We start from the raw sequence: 10,994 nt of genomic DNA on the forward strand, positions 1-10,994 counted from the left end.
GATCCAGTGATCTTCAAAGCACCAGCTCAAGAGGTAAGAGGTTCTGACAAGTCCACTTTCCCTTTCAGTTTTCAAGCATAAGTCCAGAAGTTAAAATATTTGTACCTCTGATAGAACTAGTAAAGAGTGAAGTTCTTAGAAAGCCTATCCTTGATTCCCTTGAGCTAAAAGCCTCACAAACCCCACTGAATACGTCAATTTGCAAGATGATAAGGCTACAGTTGTGCTTAACCCAATGACTGAACCTGTTGATGATAATTCTCCATCATTTTATGTCTCCTTGACCATTCATAACAAAATCCTCCATAATTGCCTGCTAGACACAGGAGCCAGCCACAATTTGATGTCTAAAGCTGTCATGGAAGAGTTAGGCCTTGATATCACTATACCATATCATGACATATTCTCATTTGATTCAAGGAAGGTAAAATGCCTAGGACTAATCAAAGCCCTGGCCATTACCCTCACTCAGTTGCTCATGAAGAGTATGATTATGGATATTGTGGTAGCAGATGTCCCTCCCAAGTTTGGCATGCTGTTGTGCAGAGGGTGGATCAAGAGACTAGGTGGGACACTACAGAATGATTTATCTTATGCCACTGTCCCAGTTTTTGGAGGAGAAAGCAGGAGATTGTACAGAGAAGCACAACTGGCCTACATCATCAGTGATGAGAAGAATCATTCTAATCATCCCATATATGCTGTGGACACTGATTTTGGAGCTTGTATTCTCCAAATTGAAGAATCCCAGAAGGCCTCAATGCAGATCAAGAAATCAGTGAATCAGGCCGAGGGAGAGCAAGGAAGTCAGGTTTGGGAAATGTTCTTTGATGGAGAATGTTCTAGGGAGACTGCAGGAGCATGGGTGGTGTTGATATCTCCAGAACAAGAAAGCACACATCTGTCTTTTAAGCTGGCCTTTCAAGTTACCAACAATATAGCAGAGTATAAGGCTCTGATATTGGGTCTCAATGTAGCTGAAGACAGAGGAATCAGGAGCATAAAGGTGTTTGGAGATGTTGATCTTATCATTTAGCAAGTGAATAAAACATTCCAAGAAAAGCACCCAAGGCTGAAAGCATAAAGAGATGAGGTATGGACACTTAAAGAAAATTTTGAGGATTTTTGTATTTCATATATCCCTGTAGTAAAAAATTAGCTTGCCGATTCCCTTGTTGTGTCTGCTAGCATGTTTATCCCTCCCATGCCTCCCAAACTAGTTTATGAAGTCCAGATGAAATACAAACCATCCTTGCCTGATAATGTCTAGCATTGGAAAGTTTTTGAAGATGATAATGAAGTGAATAGATTTTTGCAAGTCATTGATGAATTTTCCAAAATGCAAATTGACCAAGAGAATGAAGACTTGGAAGAAAATCCCCAATCCCATCTTAGAAACAAAATTGGTAAAGATAGCATTGTCCAACTGCCCAACAATCATATACCTAAGGGTCTGGTTCCATTAGAAAAGCTGTTTGACCAAAATGATGTGCCTTATAAGGCTGCCCAAAAAGAAGACCAATCTGCAGTGTGTAAGCATAATATAGGGAGTTCAGGACAACCAAGATATATAAATCTGTCCACCCATTTGTCTGCTACCTAGAGTGCTTAATACTACAATTTAATGAAGAAATTTGCTGATGTCTTTGCCTAGGAATACAGTGACCTGAAAACATATGACAAAAAGATCATCCAGCATAAAATTCCTTTAGAGAAAGACACCATCCCTTTTAAGCAGAAGTTGAGGCCCATAAATCCTTTGCTCCTTCCTCTGATTGAAAAGGAAATCAAGAAGTTATTGGCTGCCAAAATCATAGTCCCTCTCAGATATTCAAAATGGGTAGCCAATTTGGTAGTGGTGAGGAAGAAAAGTGGAGAAATCAGGCTCTGTGTTGATTTCAGAAACTTAAATAAATGCTCTAAGAAAGACAATTATCCTCTACCCAAGATGGAGCATTTGCTGCAGAAGGTCTCAGGGGCCAAAGTGATGTCTTTCCTGGATGGATTTTCAAGGTATAATCAGGTTGCTGTACATCCAGATGACCAAGAAAAGACTGCATTCACCACTCCTTGGGGCACTTTTATGTATTTCAAGATGCCTTTTGGGTTGATGAATGCTGGAGCCACATTTCAGAGAGCTATGGATATAGCATTTGTGGGGGAGAAGGATAAGTTTGTTCTTATCTACCTAGGTGATATAACAGTGTACTCCAGCAGCCATCATGACCATTTGCAGCATTTGAAAAGGGTGTTCCTGAAGTGCAGGGGGTTTGGGATTTCAGTGAATCCTAAAAAGTCACAGTTTCCTTTAGAAGAGGGCAAGCTATTAGGACATGTTGTTTTCGCTGCAGGTGTCCGAATTGACCTGGAAAGAGTAAGAGAAACACAGACCTTGTTTATCCGGAGATCAAAGAAGGATATCCAGTCCTTTTTGGGCAAGATTAATTTTGTAAGGAGGTTTATCCCAAATTTTGCAGAACTTATAAAGCACGTTACCTCCATGTTGAGAGAGGGGTCAGAGATCAAATGGACTAATGTAGCACGAAGATCTTTTGAGTCCATTAAGAAAGCTATTATGGAAGCTCCCACTTTAAGAAGTTCAGATTACAGCAAGGAGTTCGATATATTTTCATTTGCCTCTAATGACACCCTTGCAGCAGTTTTATTACAAGTAGATGAAGAAGGCTCAGAGCATCCAGTGGCTTTTTTCAACAAAACATTAAGGGATGCTGAGCTAAAGTATGATATCATTGAAAAACATGCATATGCTCTTATCAAGTCTTTGAAAGCTTTCAGAATTTACATTATATATTCCAAGATAATTGCATATGTACCCTCTGCTTCAATAAAAGATGTTCTAACGCAGCTTGATGCTGATGGAAGAAGGGCTAAATGGATTGCAAAGCTGATTGCATTTAATATAGAATTGAAATCCACCAAACTGGTCAAAGGTTAGGGCCTTGCCAGACTGATGGCAGAAGAAAGTTGCAAAACCCTGGACATAAATCTCATGAGCACACTTTCAGGGAATGGTCAGACTGAAGAAGAAACAGCTGAACCAGGGAAAAGACAGTCATTGGCAGAAAATCTAGCTTCTTGTGACTGGTACTCTGCAATAGCTCAATTTCTGCTGAAGCTAGAAATCCCTCCAGGCCTTAGTTCAAGCCAAACCATAACTGTTAAACTTAGGGCAGCCAAATATTGCATTCATGAAAATCTGCTCTACTGGAGGGACCCCTCTGGAATTCTTCTGGGGTGTCTGGACAAACAACAATCCATAGAAGTGATGCAACAGTGCCATTCCAGCATATGTGGAGCACATCATTTTTGGAAAACTACAACCCACAAAATCCTCAGAGTTGGGTACTATTGGCCCACCTTGTTTGTTGATGTCTTTTCATTTGTTAAATCATGTGATAGGTGCCAAAGATTTGAAGGAAAACAATAATTGAAGTCCCTGCCCTTAAAACCCATACATGCTATGGCCCTTTTCAGTAGTGGGGCCTAGATTTCATTGGAGAAATCAATCCACATTTCAGTGGCCAGCACAGATGGATATTATTAGCCACAAATTACTTCACTAAATGGATTGAGGCCATCCCTACCAGAAAGGCTGACCATAATGTGGTTATGAAGTTCTTGACAGAGAATATCTTCACCAGATTTGGTTGTCCACATAAACTGATTACAGACAATGCAACAGCTTTCAGGGCAAAAGAATTGGTGGACATGTGTGACTCAATGGGCATTGAGTTGGTTCATTCCACTTCATATTACCTTCAAGGCAATGGTCTAACAAAATCTTCCAACAAAACCCTGATAAGGATAATTAAAAAGCTGTTGGAAGACAACAAAAAGAATTGGGATTCTAAACTCAAGTATGCACTATGGGCTGACAGAGTAACCACCAAGAAATCCACTGAGAATTCTACATTCAAGTTGGTAAATGGCACTGAAGCTGTATTCCCAATTCAGTTAACCCTCCCTGTGGCAAAATTCTTGCAACAAAAGTAGGATGAGGTAGAAGGCATGGAAAAAAGGATCACTAATTTAGCAGAGGTACATCAAATTAGAGAACAATTGGTTGAAAGGTCAGCTGCACATCAGCAGAGAATCAAGGGAGCTTTTGACAGAAGGAAAAAGACAGATAATTTTTAGGTTGGAGATTTGGTTCTTAAGTGGAATGCACTGAAAGAGAAGAAAGACAACCATGGGAAGTTTGATGTCTTGTGGACGGGGCCTTTCATCATTTCTCAGATCCAAGGGAACAATATTTTCATGCTGCAAAGCATGAAGGGGGAAGTAATTTTTGATGGTCCAGTTAATGGGTGGTTTTTGAAAATTTATGTTTCTTAAGGTCTTCCGGCCTTAAGGTTGTAAATATGTTATTTTATCAGTTTTAGTGCAGGTTCAGTTAGACTCCATGCCCAATGGAACACTAGGAAATTTTTCTAATTTGGTTTTCACAGGAAAGGCAATAGTCTACAGTTCTTGAGACCTCACATGGAGGATCTCATCCCCAGAAGGAGCCAGTGTTAGCTCTGCTACATATCTTGACATTTGGAGGGCCAAATACAAGCTTGGCCATGTGTTTATGCTGAAGAGAGAACTCACAGCAGTCATCTTCCCTTTTCTCCTTCATTTTACTTACTCTCCCTTAACCCCGCCATCTCCGTTTAAGCCCATGTTTCTTCAAGCCCCATAGCACCGCCTCCACATGACCCCGCACCTCCGTAACTCATAGTCGCCTTTAAATCATAGCCGTCGATCGCCGCATCTCGATCTAACGGTTCCCCGTCGCATTCGATGAATAACCTGCCCGTTTGGTTCCCCACCGTCCGATCACCTCCGCCACGATCGGACGACGTTCGCTGTTCTTGCGCTTGCAAAGTGACAGCGTGTTAACTCGTGATGAAAAGTGGTTTTTGTTTTCCCCCACCACCATGCGTCACCATCCGAATGGTATCGCGCGCCCTCATACCTTTACCGCCCATCATCCGAAAGTGGTGCGGGCAATACCGTTTACCGCCCGTCCTCCGTCCCCGCCCGTTAAATCCCATGCGTCTCCTTCGCTCGATGACCGTTGGATCTACCCACCCGAGATCCAATGGCTCACGATCGCCTTGCTCCCGCTTCCTCCCGCCGAGCCATATTCGCCGTCCATCTACTCAATCTGACGGCCAATATTGTTCCTCCATCCAGTTCGTCCACCTGCTATATAGTCCACGTCCCTTAATGGCTCTGCGCACCTGAAGGACGAACATAATCAGTTCTTGGTATTGTTTGCAGTAGTCCCTCAACAACCACATTCAAGAGACAGTAAGGCCAAGAAGAAAAAGGACAGAGCTCGATCAGATGAATGCATTTAACAAGTTATGGGATTTCGTCCTACACAACACTCCACTTGCTCGTTAGGACAGCAGAGCATATGAGAAAATCAGATTTATTCACTGAAGCAAGTTAATGCACCAGAAAATCCATCAAGCAGTTAAAGCGATTGGTGGTCAATTATGACCCCTCCATACTTAGAATGGCCGAGCGCCTCTGTAATGAAACTCTATATATACCCGGAAATCAGATGTAATCAGTGTTGATGGTTGTTGTTTTGATGTAAGGTTCAACTTCTAGACACTATAACTACTTTGATACTTGCAGCCTCTCATCTTCATTTTCAGCTAATACAAGCTTCTTTCGCTGTTAATTGCTCACTTTACATTTCTATTCTATTATAGGCTGTGCTTGATATGCAGTGCCCCTGAACTCTTGATGTTTAGCATTAGAAGAGCTGTCATCCTACCTCTGTGTTAAAATCTTGCATGTATCAGTGAATGAGTTATTCAGGTTTTCTTTTCAGTTAGTGACAGAGAGCTGTCATCCTCTCTGTGCACTAAGGAATTAGATTTGCAGACCTCTTTACTAGTTGCAGCAGGCCATCACAAGGTCTTGTGCATCTGCTGGTGTAGTCAGTATTCTCCATATTCACCCAATCTCTAAACTGTGAGTAATTGGTGGTCTAAACCCTTGTAGTCTGAGGGTGTTCATGCATGTCTCGAGTTAAGCATAGTAGAAGTGGTTATCTGGCTTGAACAAGCATCATTCCTTCCATTCATCCATTTCCAACATTAAGTTGAATTTGTAATGTTCCCAAGCATCTCCGAGCTACAAAATAAAAGAGTTTCTTGGAGTGATAACAGGAACAAGAGTGAGTGAAAGAAACGTTGAATTTATTGAGCAACAATGGTTTAAAGGCCCACACTTATGAATATCTCATACAAAACTGCATTAACAGGAAAGCTCTGGCAGAGGGAACACATATCCACCTCAACATGCTCCAAAATGGGTTTAACCCTGATGCCTATGTTGAAACCAATCTTATAATTATGTACGTTAAAGGCGGGAATCTAGTGGCTGCACGCCAAGTGTTTGATAAAATGCCCAAAAGGAATCTGGTTGCATGGACTTCGCTGATGGCACGATATGCTCAGTTTGGGCAGGACCAGGAGGCCTTAAACATTTTTAGCGAAATGCAACGAGCAGGGGTGGAGCCCAACGAGTATACGTTATCCAGCGTGCTGAAGGCTTGTGCTGGCATAAAAGCTCTGCAGCAGGGGGAACAGATTCAGGCACGCACGATCAAAGCTGATCTTGATTCAGACGTTGTTCTGGGAAATGCCCTGATTGATATGTATGCCAAATGTGGGAGAATGGAGGATGCTTGCCAAGTGTTCGGCAACATGTCTCGTCTCGATGTGGTTTCTTTTGCTGGGATGATTGCAGGATATGCAGAACACGGTAGCATAGCAAATGCACACGAGGTATTTGACAAAATTTCTCAAAGAGATGTTTTCTCATGGAATTTATGATATATGGCTATGCCAAATGTGGAAGCATAAAGGAAGCACGCCAAATGTTTGACAAAATGCCTCATAAAAATGTGGTCTCCTGGAATGCAATGATTGCTGCTTATGCCCAAGATGGTCATGGTAAGGATCCTCTTATTCCCTTTAACCGGATGCAGGAATCAAACATTAGATCAAATAGTTCAACTTTTTCCAGCATTCTAGGGTTATTTGCTAACATGAGAGCCCTGGATCGAGGCAATAACATCCATGCTCAAATAATGAAAAGTGGGTTTCATATGGATGTTGCTTTGGAAAATGCACTTATTGATATGTATGCCAAAGGTGGTAGTATTAATGACGCATATCAAGTGTTTGTAGAAATGTCTCAGCCAAATGTAGCCTCATGGACTGTGATTATTGCAGGCCATGCTCATCACAGATATGGCGAGAAGGCCTTGTCACTTTTCTGCCAGATCAGCTCACATTTGCTAGCATTCTTAGCTCATGTGCTGGATTAGCAGCTCTAGAGCAGGGCAAGCAGGTCCATTCTCATATAATCAAATTTGGATTCGAGTCATATGTTATTTTGGAAACGGCTCTTGTTGACATGTATAGCAAAAGTGGTAGAATAGGGACTGCTCGCCAAGTCTTTGATGAAATGTCTCAGAAAGATGTCGTTTCATGGAATGTAATGATTGCAGGATATGTTAAGCATGGGAAAGCCCAAGATGGCTTGGAACTCTTTGAACAAATGCAAGAAGCCGGTGTTATGCCGACCAGCATCACTTTTGTCAGCGTCCTCTCTTTATGTAGCCATGCAGGCCTGGTGAATGAAGGCTGGAACTACTTTAATTGCATGACTCAAAACCATGCCATCAAACCAATAGCTGAAAATTATACTTGCATGGTTGACCTTTTGGGCCGAGCTGGACAACTGGAAGAGGCAGCATTCTTTATAGAAAAAATGCCAGTAGAACCTGGTGCTGATGTGTGGGGAGCCCTGCTTGTTGCCTGCCGAGTCCATTATAATATTGAACTAGGAGAGAAAGTGGATGAACGCGTCTTTGAGCAAAAACCAAACAACTCAAGGACATATGTAGTGTTGTCAAACATCTATGCTGCATCTAGAAGGTGGCACAATGAAGCAAAGGTCAGAAAATTGATGACAGATAGAGGAGTGATTAAGGAACCAGGATGCAACTGGATTGAATTCAAGAAAAAGGTTCATGTATTTTTTGTAGGTGATAGGTCCCATCCTCAAATAGAGGAGATATATGCTGCATTACTCATGTTATCTGGGTAGATGAAATTGGTAGGCTATGTGCCAAACACAAACCTTGCTCTGCATGATTTAGATGAGGAGCAAGGAGCACATTCTCTGTTACCACAGTGAGAAGCTAGCCATTGCTTTTGCACTTATTTACACAACCCCAGGCAAAATTATACAAATAGTGAAGAATCTTCGTGTGTGTACTGACTGCCACATGGTCACCAATTTCATCTCGAAGATTACAGAGCGAAAAATTGTTGTAAGGGATGCCAACTGCTTCCATCAATTCAAGAATGGATTTTGTTCTTGTGGGGATTATTGGTGACTATGATTTGGTAACATTTCCTCTTTGCTGGATGAGATAATAGTTATAGTAGTTTGGTTTTATCTAGTTTAACAATGTTTTAGATGGGTAAATGAGCATGTATTATTCGAGCATCATAGCTACATGTGATAATTAAAGCAATGTTAGGGGGCAAACTAAATGGGGAAAATCGTAACAAACCTCCAAGGTGATTTAATGTTAGGCTCTCTAATGGTCAATGTTATCTGTCATATAGAGTTGATGTTTATTGTGAGGTATTGAAGTGTGAACCTATATCTAACGTGGCAAATACACTATTATAGTTTAGTTGCATTTTGTTAATATTGCCGATTATAAAATAGTAAAAATAAACATGAATTTAGTACCTTCCAGGTATGAAGACTGTGAAGGGAAGGCCATTGTGATTCTTGTTTCACTTGTCAAGCAAAGTATTTCATTTGTCACCATCTTTGTAATCTGCAACCAACCTTTACAAAATTATTTTGATCAAAATATCTACAAATGTGACAATTGAGAACAGTACCTATGATAAGGAAGTCAAGCCCATGGTATGACAATGATAAGGTAGTCAGGCCCATGGCAATGCTCAGTGTGTTTGGTAAGATGGTCGAGGTATGTGGATCTTTCATAGGATCATTGCTTTTAATAGGAAATGAGTTGTTGTTATACTTGGTTTCAAGTGTCACTGTGATAGATTAACATGGCTTAAAGTATATCTATTTGTGATGAGGTGTCTTGTAGTTTAGCTCATCAGTCTCAATATTCTAAAAATGAATTATGCAACCTGCATGAATAATTCCTAATTGAGGCATTGCTAGAGCTTATCAAAGTGATGCATGATAAGCAAGGCATTGCACTGGAACGTAGGCATGACATATTCCCAGTTTTGTAAAAAATAATTTACTCTTATGATATTAGTCAAGTGTTGAGTGGGTGGAGGCAAGGTCAAATTTATTGCCTAGAAACTTAAATTTCATTACAGCTTGAAGATATTATTTTTGCCTAAAATAAAATTTTCATCTCCTTTGTTGATTTTTAAATAATATTATTTCAGAATTTGCATTACTTTTCTGATATATATGCAGCTATATTTTTTGATATCTTTTTAGATTGTTGGTATTTTTTCCATTCCTAAGGGCTCAATCTATTGATTCTTTTAATGCCCTTTGTGACTTTACTCTAAGAGAGCACTTTCATCTCTTCTATATCTTTCTCGAAGGTAATGATGCTTTTGTGGAATTCTGCATAGCAAGGGATTCACGTTTTGGTTGCATTGAAATAACTCTTTAGTTACCTCTACATTCCTTTAGAAAATAATTTTTTGTGAGTTTCCCCAGAGTGAGTGCTTATCATTGACTTTTTCTGTGTTGAGTTTCTACAGATATCAATGTCGGGAGACTCTTCTCATTTTGATAGATACGCCCAGCAACTTTCTTGCAATTCCTAGCAATAGTTTTGTGATACATATTACAGGGGACGACTCATGGTTGGTCACATCTTCGCTTGTGAGGTTGTTGTTTGAAGTTTAAACTTTAAAGTGGTATATCTTAGAAAGGTCGTTGTTATTGTCCTCTTCAAATAAATGATATATTATAAATGTCTAGTATTCAATGATATTTTCGTTTGATTATAAAAAGTTTGTTGATGAATTGTGAACTGTTTGAAATTTCAGTTGACATCATTGAATTCTAGACCAAATGGTTCTGCTAGTGGGAATCGATGGTGGTTATGGTATGAAATTTAGGTTTTCTTGAATTCTTGATCTAGCATCCTATCCTGGTAATTGTTGTGTATTTAACATACATTTGTTGCCATAGCTTTTTCCAACTAAAACCTCACAAAATCCTCTGTTCTTCCCTGGAATATTCAGATGGAGGGTGGCTCACCTACTAGCCACAATAGCAGCTGGTAACCTGGAGGGACTTGACTGGATTTGAACATGTGACCAATGATCTCCTCATCAGGAACATGCCTTGTGTGGATGGTTGAACCAATTGAGCTAAATCTTGGGGCTACATTTGTTGCACACATATATATGTCTAGGTGAGAAGATCCTGCTAGGACTTATGGATGGTGGTTATGGTGTGAAATTTAGGTTTTATTGAGCTCTTAAGATATTATCAATATTGGTAGATGTGGTGAAACAAGGTACTTGAGCGTCACCTTTGAAGTTTGAAACTGCAGTTTGTACATGATACTGGTATTCTTGTATTGAGTAAAAAATAAATTTGTTGTACATATATATGCAATAATAGTGCCAAGATTGTAGGCTCTGTGTTCATTTTAGCCATTCTTTGAGTTATTCTGAGACATTATTTTATGTCCATGTCTGTCCCACGTGTTGAAATGCCCTATTTGTTCATCTGAAGTTGTATCTACAAAAGGCATGCCATGGCTGGCACAAAAGAGTAGTAGAGATTAGAACTGGAAAATTGAAATGGACAATTTTATCTCTTAGAAATAATTTGTAGAGTAACAATTCAAAATGTTACAATCTAGTTGTGGTTATGTTAGAGATGCAGTCAGAATTCTTAAGGAGAACATAGTCTGCCATGCT

General features: G+C 40.1%; 1 pseudogene across 3 annotated transcripts; it reads left to right on the forward strand.

The window, feature by feature from the left end:
• Window positions 1-6,166: 6,166 nt before the first annotated feature.
• Window positions 6,167-10,632, forward strand: LOC149142177 (pentatricopeptide repeat-containing protein At2g03880, mitochondrial pseudogene; annotated as a pseudogene). Of its 3 annotated transcripts, XR_016264258.1 has the most exons (4): window positions 6,167-6,983; window positions 7,266-9,947; window positions 10,110-10,168; window positions 10,308-10,632. The product of XR_016264258.1 is annotated as a pentatricopeptide repeat-containing protein At2g03880, mitochondrial pseudogene, transcript variant X3 (transcript). The 3 variants fall into 3 exon arrangements; XR_016264256.1 differs by having other exon boundaries at window positions 6,167-9,947; XR_016264257.1 differs by having other exon boundaries at window positions 6,167-9,923.
• Window positions 10,633-10,994: the final 362 nt, after the last annotated feature.

This window comes from Pinus tabuliformis, chromosome X, assembly GCF_031772625.1.
Source record: "Pinus tabuliformis cultivar Carrire ecotype Pingquan chromosome X, CPIR1, whole genome shotgun sequence".
Taxonomy (NCBI): Eukaryota; Viridiplantae; Streptophyta; class Pinopsida; order Pinales; family Pinaceae; genus Pinus; species Pinus tabuliformis.